Raw genomic sequence first — 13,415 nt, forward strand, 5'->3', positions numbered from 1 at the left:
GTGATCAATCGTTAGGAGACTCATACCAGTGCTCTGTGAGACCTTCCTCCGTGGCACCCGATGGGTCGAATTCATCACGTTCAGCATCATGAGTGGCAGTGTTAAATTCGGCGTACGAATTCTGTCTTGTTTTACGCTTCCTCTGTTGTTACACAAAGCACAGTTAGATGACTTGTAGTTGCATTACTAGTGAACAACCTGTAACTGTTACGTACTAAAATTACTATGTCGTTGAACTAATCCTCCCTACGGTCAAACAAATTTATAATCACTCAACTACCTAAATACAAGTATAGAGGTAAGTCAAGGGTCGAACCACTAGGAACGGTTATGTTCAAGTGTTTCTAATTAACGCCTAAGCTAGGTCGAAGTCCAGGGTGAAAGTTAACGCTATTCTACTTTCTAAATCAAGAACCAAACAAATGAAACACTAGGGAATGGGGATCAACATGCATTCATGATAACCAAGGTAATTAGGGAGTCAAGCAATCCAAGCTATGCAAAGATAAATAGTAGGAGCAATTAGGGGCATTCAACTAATCATCCTCACACTCTCTAACATAGATTTCTCTAGTGCTAAACAATATGAAGAAACATAATCAAATACTCAACTAATTATGATCAAATTGATATCAAGTGGTCATGTCAATCAATTCAATCATGCAATCAATGCTAGCAATCATGGTTAGCTACTCCAATCAAACTTATGCAACATGCAAACCTCTATGAATCAATTTAATCACAACACAAGAACTACTCAAATTCCCAAATCAATCTCAATCCATCAATCACACATGTTTACCCAAACCCTAGCAAGTAAACTACTCAAGAAACATCATCATCAAATCTACTTTCAACTATAGAGAACAAGAATCAACAAAATATCAAGGACAATTACTCTAATCAAACATCAAATATCAAAATCAAACCAAACAAACATCAAATTAAACAAAGCAATTAAATGAGATAAAGTTTAGAAATGCTCATTGATAATAGAGAAAATCTCAAACACAATTGTCACACTTGCATCTTCAATCTCTCAATCACCGTTGAAATCTCTCACTTTCTCTCTCTAAAACTACTCCTAAAATAGCCTAATCTAGAGAGAGAAGCTCTCAACCTAAGAGACAGAAAACTAAGCTAAGCTAAACCAAAATAGAATCATAGTTAGTTCTAATAATCCCTTAAATTGGGTATTTAAACTAAGCTAAGAAAAATAATAAAAGAAGGAAAATAAATAAATAAACTAAGAAAAGGAAAAATAGAAATAAGAAAAGAAAAATAAGAAAAGAAAAGAAATAAGAAAAAGAGAAATAAAATAAAATGAAAGGAAATAAATAAATAAATAAATAAAAGGAAAAGAAAAAGAAAACAAATCCCCCACCCAAAACCAAATCATCAGACCCCAAATAATTCCTTTTTTCTTTGATGTATTGGCTGCTTGATCTCCATTGAAGCGCATCACCATCATCACCGTCCATCAATCATCATCAACTTCAATCATCACCGCTCATCCTCATCATCTATCATTGGGCATTAATCAAGGCCGTTGGTCTTCATTAAAATCACGTGAGGAACTTGTGATACGGTTCAAATTAAACCCATAAAGCCGCGCCCGCGGTGGTCTAAGCCGCGCCTTCTCCATAGCCACAGCGTCCGCGGGAAGACCTCGGGACAACCGCGGCTACTTACTGCCTGATTTGTGACATCGAGCCCGCGTCCGCTCCTCTCACACCCGCGTCCTCGGGGAAGTCCAATTGAATTGGGGCTGATTTAGTGCGGTGAAAAAGGGTGGTTTTGCGACTGTGGTTGCTGCGGGATTTAGGTGGTTGTTTGCGGGTGTTTTACGGCTGGTGGCGTGTAATTGGAGGTGATTGGGTGCGGCTGGAGCAGGGGCAATTGGTGGTTGTTGCGGGAGCAGGGGAGCTGCGTGAGGATGGTTATTGCGAGATGATTGGTGGCGGATTTGGTGTTTGCTGGTGGTGGAGTGTGCGGTGGTTGCGGAGGTGAGGGAGGCGCATTTGGTGGTGACTGGTGTTGCTGCAATTGTTGTTGTGAGGTGGTTTGCGGGATTTGTTGTTGTGTGTTGCGTGTGTGGTGGCTGGCAGGTAGGGGAAAATGTGTGGGTGGCTGTGGTGTTTTGTTGGTTGCTGTGGTGGTTGAGTGGAGCAAAGGGAGAGCAGGGGAGATAAATGGTGTGGTGTAGGATAGGATATGGTGGGGTGTAGGATAAGATGGCAGCAAGGGGATAAGACATGTTGGCTTGTGATCATTGCAACACTTAATTGACTTTGAACATAAGACCTCGAAACATCAAGCTTGAATATCGGAATTCCGAATATGACAATGTAACTCGTGTCTTGTCCTGAGCAATCACCTACACAAACAACTGAACATGAGGGAGAAATAGAAGACAAATAAAATAAATAAAATGAAAATAAATAAAAGAAATACAACTAAAACTACGAATTAAGGGCTAAAATAAAGAAAAACACATAAAAACTAGACAAAACTCAAAATGAGTTATTAAAATGGAAAACCAAATAAAACTAAGAAAAATATAGGAAAATAATGAAAGAAAATAGAGAAAAAGAACCTAAATCTTATTCTTTTTAGCGCCATAAATGACGCTGATCAAATTCCCCCAAGCTAAACTTTTGCTCGTCCTCGAGCAAAATAAAATCCAACCCAAGGAAAAATTATGAAATTATTCAAACACGGAAAGAAACAAGAAAAACTAGAGAAGATGGGAATATACACTAACTCACTTTCGTAGGAATCACGGTCAATTTTAGCAACTAAAGACAAGCCATTTAAACCCCTAGATCGCCCTAGAGGACGAGTGATGCTCTCGTAAGGGTATCCTAAGAGTTTACCCATAACTCTCATAATAATACAAACAAGGCAAAGCATGAAAAAGAAAACAAAATACAAGAAAAGCAAACAAATGTTCATGAGAGGACTTTTGCAAATGTACAAGCACAAGTGGATGCAAATCTTTCTAAACAAGTAAGGGAGTGCGCGTTCCAAGATACCCAAGGTTGATTGAAACATAAATATGCTAAGCATAGGAACTAGCTTTCACAATCCACTTTCATCCCAAACGATCTTACCGCGTCCTTCCTAATAGCTTCAAATCGACCTCTAATGAGCACCCCAATGATTCCACGAAGGAACCGGAAAAAGAGAATTTTTAGGCTACTCGACATCTTGACTTTTGCATTCCCTCTCCCTATTTCTAAAACTCACATTCCTCTCCACCAATGAATGACTCAACCATTTAGGTCAAAAGGTCTTTCCCCAAGGTTGTAACGTAAGGCAATAAGGGTGAAGGTAGGCTAAAAATTTAAAATTTGGTGGTTTTCCTAAAAGTGAAGCAAAGAACGACCAATTCTTAGAATCACAATCAAGTAGACACCAATCCAAACAAAAATACTCACACCCCCAAGCTTATTCAAAGCTATAAATCACAAACATATACACAAAAAGCGTGAGAACGCTTCCCCCCAAGCTTAAATGGAGCATTGTCCTCAATGCTCAAAAAGGGAGAAAACTCACATCAAAATATTTTTTTGAATTTTTTCATTTTTCACTTTTTTTTTTCTCTCTTTTTTTAGTGCTTTGTCCTCGCCTCTTTCTACTTTGGACGGCTTTTTCAATTTTGCAGTTATTTGTCCATGCCTTTTATAATGTAGGACGGCTTTTACTCATACTCATTTGCCATTATTCACAAAGAAGATATAACACAATTTTGCTTTCATAAGAACCAAACATTTCAACTTCTCCACCACAAACTTCATCAAATATGATCAATTGCTTCACAAAAACCAAGAAAAGAAAGAAAATGAAACAAAAGGCCAAAGATCTAAAGATGTGGCTTGAAAAGAAGGGATAAGGCTCAAATGGTTGCAAGAAGGCAAATGTAAACCCAAAAATAAAGAATGAAACAAACTATCCTAAAAATAGAAAAATACCACCCCGAAAAAGGTGCCTTTGTCCTCCCTAAATGGTTCGGTCTCGGATTCAAGATCTATGAGTCAAGTTTCAAGATTAGATTTGCAAGAAGTCAAGGATCCATGCCACTCATACAAGTATAGGTAGAAGGCTTGAAAAACAAAGAACTCACACGGATGTAGCAAAAACTCACTATTGGCGTCAAATCGACTATAGGAAGCAACTACCAAACATGCCACAATCAAGTAGAATCCGGATTCATGTTCCCACTAGTTCTAACCAACTACCTTAGCATGCTTTATCCTAGAATCAACCAAGCGTACTCTCAAACCGTGCACACCATTACCATTTAGGAAGAACAACATTCAATTATACAAGTCCAAATGTTATTATGTCCAAAGCAAGAACAAAACAAAACACATTGCAAATTTGCCTTGATAAAAACAAAAATCTTTTTGGAGTTTTTCAAAATATAAGAAACATGGAAACGCATATACAAAGGTGCGTAACATATATGAATCAACATCCCAGCAAACATGATAGAATACCCTCCCCCAAGCTTGAATGAGACATTACACTCAAACATAAATCAAACAATCCAAGGGAGGGGAAAACAAGGAGATCAATCCAATCAAACCAACATATGTCGGACAAGTCATCATCCACTAGAGAAAGAGCAAGGAAGGATATTACCGGATATTAGGTGGGTGTAAATACCCGCAAATGACCCAATTTTACCCTTTCAAGGCTAACAACCTCTTGTATCAAATTTGCTTTCCTTATGCTAGCAAAAATAGGAGTCAACCTTACTTGAGTCTTGATCCATATTGAAGCACCAAAGTATATCAAGTCATGTACCTAGCAAAAGGCACACAAACATTTTCATGAGATAAAATCTATTCTAAAAAGAAAATAAAATGAAAGCAATAAAACACAGGTTACTTCCCGAGAAAGGCTTGCTTAAGGTCCAAGCTTGACCGCTCTAGAAAATAATAATTCAACGCACGCAAGAGCTTGTCAAATGCACTACTACACATTTCATATGATAAAAGGTAGGCAAATGACGGGATAAGAACGTGCAACAAGATCGTTGCACGCAAGTGAGAAGGGAGATGCCAAAAGAAAGAAGAAGAGGGATCAAAAGGAAAAACAAGAAAATAAGAAGAAGAAGGGGGAATAAAAGAATGGAAAGAAAAAGAAAAAGGCAAATCCTCCTCACTAGAATATTTTTGGGTGACAATATCACCCCTTTCCTCAATCGGGGACAAATAAATCACATAAAAACCGTCATAGACAAGAGGGTCCCCAATAGGCTCATTAACAAAGGAAGGGAGGGACATAGGAGTGTATGGGATATGGTTGAAATTCCTCGAAAAAGGGACATGTGAGGAGGGAATAGGAGCTATGGTCTCGCAAATGAACTCTTCCTCACCACCATGCCTCAAATCACCAATTAAAGCATGAAAATCAATCATAGAATCCTCAAAAGAAGAACACTCATGATCAACATCTCCCTCAAACATCCAACTTCCAAGAGGAACTACATAATCCCCTCCATCACAACCATGAACAACAACTCCCTCAACTTCCTTAAAGCCTAAAGTCCCAAAGCCATGCATGAATGGATGTAAATTCATTTCCAACTCATCTCTCTCACATGAAGCATTCTTAATAAACTCACTCAAAAGGCTATGGGTTTTCAGTTGACACTCAAAAAACATATTAGACATAACCTCAAGTGAATCCAAATACTCATGGATAGAAGAATCATAATCATGCACTAGAGACTCGTCAAGATGGGAAAGAGGGGTAGGATTTTCAAAATCAACACTCTCTTCATTCTCAACTCCTTCACCATCACTCAAATACTCACAAATGGGATCCTCACACTCTCTTGGTTGCTCAAAATCATCATCATCATCCTCAATACACACATTAAATTGGGATTTTTCACAAATAAGCATCAAGGATGACAATTGGCCTTCTAACTCTTCTTTTCTTCTCTTTCCCTCCTCAAGACGCTCCTCACTCTTTTTCATTATCTCTAATTGACCTCTCATAGAATTAAGAATCATCTCCTTACTAGGCCCAAACTCATTATCAAGCTCAATGTGCCTAATTTGAGATTCAAATATATCAACAAGAGATTCAAAAGATGTAGAAGGTTGAGGCTCAACAAGAGGAGAAGAAATACAATCAAGATTGGAAGAATCAACATTAAGATCATGAGCATATACATCACATTGGGGAGTGGGGGCACAATCAAACACATGAGATTCATCATCAAGGGAACGAAGCACATCACGAGAAGGCATGGTAAATAATGAAGAATATTGAAACACACCATTAGCATCAACTTGAGCATGCATTTCATCATTATGAACAAAAGAGGAAATAGAGTTGAAATCATGTGTTCTAGGTTCACTAATGGGATCATGTGACAAATCATGGGAAATCATGCTAATATTAGAATAATCAACACATTGCATATCAATATTAGGATCATGATTACCCCTATTATAAACATCCCTAGCAAACCAAACATAGAAATCCCAAGCATCATCAATTGACAATGCTCTAAATTCACCATTATACATGCATTCAACTTCTTCCCTAGTTTGCTCATTCAAACCAAAATAACAAATCTCACAAGCTTCCCAAAGACTACAAAAATTACAGTCAAGAAATCCCTCTAGTCTATTAAAATATTCACAAAAGGGCTCATTGTCAAATTGAGGAAATGAGAGACATGCCATTTTTAAAAAGCAAACAAAAAGAAATAAAAAAAAAAAGTATACACAAAGACCTAGACTCAAGCAATTAAAAACACTCAAACATAGACACCGTTCCCCGGCAACGGCGCCATTTTGACGTGGGGAAAACTATGTCGTTGAATTAATCCTCCCTACGGTCAAACAAATTTATAATCACTCAACTACCTAAATACAAGTATAGAGGTAAGTCAAGGGTCGAACCACTAGGAACGGTTATGTTCAAGTGTTTGTAATTAACGCCTAAGCTAGGTCGAAGTCCAAGGTGAAAGTTAACGCTATTCTAATTTCTAAATCAAGAACCAAACAAATGAAACACTAGGGAATGGGGATCAACATGCATTCATGATAACCAAGGTAATTAGGGAGTCAAGCAATCCAAGCTATGCAAAGATAAATAGTAGGAGCAATTAGGGGCATTCAACTAATCATCCTCACACTCTCTAACATAGATTTCTCTAGTGCTAAACAATATGAAGAAACATAATCAAATACTCAACTAATTATGATCAAATTGATATCAAGTGGTCATGTCAATCAATTCAATCATGCAATCAATGCTAGCAATCATGGTTAGCTACTCCAATCAAACTTATGCAACATGCAAACCTCTATGAATCAATTTAATCACAACACAAGAACTACTCAAATTCCCAAATCAATCTCAATCCATCAATCACACATGTTTACCCAAACCCTAGCAAGTAAACTACTCAAGAAACATCATCATCAAATCTACTTTCAACTATAGAGAACAAGAATCAACAAAATATCAAGGACAATTACTCTAATCAAACATCAAATATCAAAATCAAACCAAACAAACATCAAATTAAACAAAGCAATTAAATGAGATAAAGTTTAGAAATGCTCATTGATAATAGAGAAAATCTCAAACACAATTGTCACACTTGCATCTTCAATCTCAAAATCACCATTGAAATCTCTCACTTTCTCTCTCTAAAACTACTCCTAAAATAGCCTAATCTAGAGAGAGAAGCTCTCAACCTAAGAGAGAGAAAACTAAGCTAAGCTAAACCAAAATAGAATCATAGTTAGTTCTAATAATCCCCAAAAATGGGTATTTAAACTAAGCTAAGAAAAATAATAAAAGAAGGAAAATAAATAAATAAACTAAGAAAAGGAAAAATAGAAATAAGAAAAGAAAAATAAGAAAAGAAAAGAAATAACAAAAAGAGAAATAAAATAAAATGAAAGGAAATAAATAAATAAATAAATAAATAAAAGGAAAAGAAAAAGAAAACAAATCCCCCACCCAAAACCAAATCATCAGACCCCAAATAATTCCTTTTTTCTTTGATGTATTGGCTGCTTGATCTCCATTGAAGCGCATCACCATCATCACCGTCCATCAATCATCATCAACTTCAATCATCACCGCTCATCCTCATCATCTATCATTGGGCATTAATCAAGGCCGTTGGTCTTCATTAAAATCACGTGAGGAACTTGTGATACGGTTCAAATTGAACCCATACAGCCGCGCCCGCGGTGGTCTAAGCCGCGCCTTCTCCATAGCCACAGCGTCCGCGGGAAGACCTCGGGACAACCGCGGCTACTTACTGCCTGATTTGTGACATCGAGCCCGCGTCCGCTCCTCTCACACCCGCGTCCTCGGGGAAGTCCAATTGAATTGGGGCTGATTTAGTGCGGTGAAAAAGGGTGGTTTTGCGACTGTGGTTGCTGCGGGATATAGGTGGTTGTTTGCGGGTGTTTTACGGCTGGTGGCGTGTAATTGGAGGTGATTGGGTGCGGCTGGAGCAGGGGCAATTGGTGGTTGTTGCGGGAGCAGGGGAGCTGCGTGAGGATGGTTATTGCGAGATGATTGGTGGCGGATTTGGTGTTTGCTGGTGGTGGAGTGTGCGGTGGTTGCGGAGGTGAGGGAGGCGCATTTGGTGGTGACTGGTGTTGCTGCAATTGTTGTTGTGAGGTGGTTTGCGGGATTTGTTGTTGTGTGTTGCGTGTGTGGTGGCTGGCAGGTAGGGGAAAATGCGTGGGTGGCTGTGGTGTTTTGTTGGTTGCTGTGGTGGTTGAGTGGAGCAAAGGGAGAGCAGGGGAGATAAATGGTGTGGTGTAGGATAGGATATGGTGGGGTGTAGGATAAGATGGCAGCAAGGGGATAAGACATGTTGGCTTGTGATCGTTGCAACACTTAATTGACTTTGAACTTAAGACCTCGAAACATCAAGCTTGAATATCGGAATTCCGAATATGACAATGTAACTCGTGTCTTGTCCCGAGCAATCACCTACACAAACAACTGAACATGAGGGAGAAATAGAAGACAAATAAAATAAATAAAATGAAAATAAATAAAAGAAATAAAACTAAAACTACGAATTAAGGGCTAAAATAAAGAAAAACACATAAAAACTAGACAAAACTCAAAATGAGTTATTAAAATGGAAAACCAAATAAAACTAAGAAAAATATAGGAAAATAATGAAAGAAAATAGAGAAAAAGAACCTAAATCTTATTCTTTTGAGCGCCATAAATGACATGGGCACATAACAGGTAATTAAGAGACTAGTAATTGCAAATGAAGACGCGGTAGGACAAGTGAGGAGGGTAGTTGAGGTTGTTACCTTTGCAGCTTTGGACTTACTGTGATTGTAGCCTAATTCAGCTAGGGTCTTGTGTCTAGATCCCTTAGGACGCCCCCTAGGCCTTTTTGCAGTTACGGGATCATGTATTACACAAGCAGAATTGTCAGTTCCGGTGTCTGGCATAACTAATTGCTGCGGTGACTCGGTCACATGCCTAGTGATTGGTGTGCTGCCTAATTCAACCAGGGTCTTATTTTTTGAGCCCTTGGGCCGCCCGCGACGCCTTTCTTGGCCCACACGATCCTGAATTACAAATGCACAGTTCTCGTTTCCTTCACCATGGGTGTGGCTTTGATGAGTTCCGGTGCCTGGGTTTGGTGGTTGATCTGGCTGGTCAACAGGCGTGGGCGTGCTCCATAATTCAGCTGGGATCTTATTTTTAGAGCCCTTCGGACGGCCACGACGACGTTTTGGACATAAAGGATCATTAATCACAGATGCTGCTGATGTGTGTCATAAATGGCACACATTTGACGAGCATTTAGGTCCTTTCTATTCTCTTTTCATAGCTTTCATGCTTAATAAGTGCTTAGTTTTATGCTTTGTTGCTTAGTTTTACCTTTCTTCTCTTATTTTGTAGCTTTTGTGCATTTCGTTGGTTTTCTATCCTTTTCTTCTTTATTTTCTCTATTTTCGTGGTTGTAGGTATTGGACGAGGTTCGGGTCTTGATTTTGGTGATCCACTATGGTGGAAGAAGCTTTTGGATCAAGTTCATGGAATTTAGGAAGCTCAAGATGCAAAGAAGTGGAAGTTCCAAGTCTTAGCTCTTCTCTTGTGCTCCCTTCAAAGGAAGTGTGTGCCCTCAATATTAAGCCTTAGCTACTGCCACTCCTAGTGTCCATCACCATCATAAATCATGTGTGCACCCCTTGAGCTTGAAGAGTTGAAGATTCGAAGAAACCCAATTGAGTGCGGCCGCACGCGCAGAAGGTGCGGCCGCACACCATGGTGGTGCGGGCGCACATCATGGTGGTGTGGGCGCACATCCCCTGTTGTGTGGCCGCACCAATGTGGGTCTTTTCCGATCGGATTTCAACGATTTTCTCTCTCTTCTTATACCTATTTGAACCCAATTTTTGTAAGAAGTTTTCATAAGAGAATTAGATAATATTCTTAGCTTAGTTGAGAGCTTCTCTCTCTAGATTTAGGGGTTAGTTTTAGGAGTAGATTTTAGAGAGAGAAAGTGAAGAATTTCAAAGGTGATTGAGAGATTGAAGATCCAATGGTGACAATTGTATTGGAGATCTACTATATTATCAATGAGCATTTCTAAACTCTATCTCATTTATTGTTTTGATTAGTATTCATGTTTAGATTGTTGATTTTGATTGTGTTTTGATGATTTGATGATTAATGTTTGATTAGAGTAATTGTTCTTCTTTGATTGTTGATTACTTTAGTTGTTTGTTGAATTGATGATGTTGCTAGAGTAGTTGTTTGGTTAGGGATTTGGTGAAGCTTATATTATGTAATGGATTGATGTAGATTGGGGATTTTGATGGAGTTGATGATGTGATTAAATTGGTTAATTGATTATGTGCATGTGTGTGTTTGATTTAGGCTTGATCACCCTTGTTATTCACACTAGATTGCATTGTAAGTTCACATTGATACGGACCATTGATTTATGGCTTGCATTTACACGATTGAGGTGTCTTGTGATGTTTCCTAGCTAGAGTTTATCGTAGTTGACGCTAGTTAGACCTCTAGGAGAATAACTTGATATGCTCTTTTGGTTGCATAATTGATCTTCCCTCGCATTGCTTGACTTAGTCAACTTTCTATACCAATTTGCATTGTTCATTGCTATTATAAGTGAATCCTAATCCCTAGCATTTTATTTGTTTGATTTCTTTGTCTTAGTAGTTGTTAGTGTCCTCTTTTACCTTTCACCTTCGACCTAGCTTAGGCACATAATTGGAAGCACTTAGACATTACCGTTCCTTTGGGTTCGACCCTTGACTTACCTCTATACTTGTATTTAGGTTTGTTGAGTGTTTATAAATTTTGTTTGGCTTAGGAGGATTAGTCCAACGACCTAATTTTCCCACGTCAGCTGCAGGTTTGTGAGTAGTCCCACTTTCAGGTATCGCTCCCTTGGACACTGACTTTGGTGTACTGCTTGGCCCTAGCTGGGGATTAGAGGATCCAATTTCAGAACAAGGGAATGCTGAACACTCAGTTGGAGCATTGGCTGCCAAGTGTTTAGCACGGCGTACCCTTATTTCCGATCGTATCTTTGACACTGCTGTGCGAACTGCCTCAACCGTATCATCATCCACCGCTGATGCCTCGTCACACAAAGCCTCAAGATCGTGAATCAGGCTGTTCCAGCGCTTACATTCTTTGGTTTCACTAGGGTCGTGATAAGCCACCTTAACTCTTGTGTGCCTCCTGGGAATGTCCTTACGCCAACGATCGAGTACATACTTTGAGGGAATATCTTTGACCTTGTTATCATCCCAAACTCTAATGATGTGCTTACAAAGAATGCCATCCTTCTCAAACTTGCGACAGTCACAGGTAGTGTCTTTCGTAATAGGATTGAAAACAAGAGAGTAAAATCTCCGTCGTTCAGTAATGATTTCTTCACTTGCTCCTTCAAGAACGATCCAAACTCTGTCTTCTTGAATATAGTGTATTTTTGTTTCGCTAACAACCCTCTCACCCTTAGGAACAACATAGAGCATCCTTGAACATTCCTTTTGCACTTCTTGAAACTTGGAATCTGTGTAGATTTTTTGAAAAAACTTCTCTGCTCTGAATCCACTGACAAGCCTCCTTATGTACTTAGAATCCCTTGCGTCAGCATCTATCTCGTCCGTGGTTCTCTTCTTCATGGCTTTGCAGTACTTTTCAGGAAACTCACAAAGCTTAGTTTTGCGCGTAACAAATCCGTCAAAAAACCTGTTAATACTCTCTACTCTCTGTGTTGTCTTCATACCGGCCCAAAAGTACTCTTTCATGTAAGCCGGTATCCACATGTGCCTCTCAATGAACAACTCTTGTAGCCATTCATTATCCTCAAGCTTCTACAGCTTCATTGCAGCACACCAACGAGTGACAAATTCTTCAACAGTGAAGCTTTCATATATTACTTCCTTCAAAGGGTTCTTGAACTTCTTATACCTATGATACAAAACAAATATAAAAATTAGGTGTATGGAATAGCAGGTTTTAAATGGGTATAAAACGAAGCATACGGTAGGCTACTTACAAGGCACAGCTTCCAAGTCTCTCAGGGAATTTCCTAAGTATATGCCATATACACCAACGATGACGTGTATTGGGCATAATTTCAGCTAAAGGCTTCCTCATTGCAACTGCATGGTCAGTTAGAATAGCACCGGGCGCTCTGTTCCCCATGCAGGCTAACCACTGATGGAATATCCAACGAAAGGTGTCAGAGTCTTCATGTGAAATTAGAGCACAACCTAGTGAAATGGACTGGCCATGGTGATTTACTCCCACAAAATTGGCAAATGGTAGCTCGTATTTGTTTGTTAGATAGGTGGAATCAAAACACACCACGTCTCCAAACTCCTCATAAGCCACCCGACTCCTTGCATCAACCCACAAGACATCCTTCAGACGACCCTTCTTATCCAACCTATAGACATGGTAAAAGTTTTGATTATCAGCCTGCATATAATCAAAGTAATCCATCATTGCCTGTGCATCTCCACCGGCCATCTTCAAGCGCCTATGCTTGTAAACCTCGTGCTGCATATCCTCGGCAAATTCTTGTTCTCCGTCCCTAAACACCCACGAATCTGCGAAACACTAACACCCTCCCCATAAAAATTAACTAACCTCTTTCGTGCAGTTGGGGTCAGTTTCTTCATACGATACTCTTTCACCAAATTAGCCATGCTTGGAGACAGAATATGAGTATGTTCTAGGTGGACGATTTTCAAAACCCATAGGCCATCACTCGAAAGACTGGCGTATATCCTAGCTAAGCAGATTCATTTCTTGGATTTCCTTTTACCACGTGCAAGCTCATATATATATATAATATACATATACATATATATATATATATATATATATATATATAT

At 39.1% G+C, this 13,415-nt stretch overlaps 1 pseudogene; it reads right to left on the bottom strand.

Annotated features, from left to right (window-relative positions):
* Nucleotides 1-12,386: 12,386 nt before the first annotated feature.
* Nucleotides 12,387-13,047, bottom strand: LOC145604073 (protein FAR-RED IMPAIRED RESPONSE 1 pseudogene; annotated as a pseudogene).
* Nucleotides 13,048-13,415: the final 368 nt, after the last annotated feature.

Source organism: Chenopodium album, chromosome 22 (genome assembly GCF_948465745.1).
Source record: "Chenopodium album chromosome 22, dcCheAlbu1.1, whole genome shotgun sequence".
In the NCBI taxonomy this organism is placed as follows: Eukaryota; Viridiplantae; Streptophyta; class Magnoliopsida; order Caryophyllales; family Amaranthaceae; genus Chenopodium; species Chenopodium album.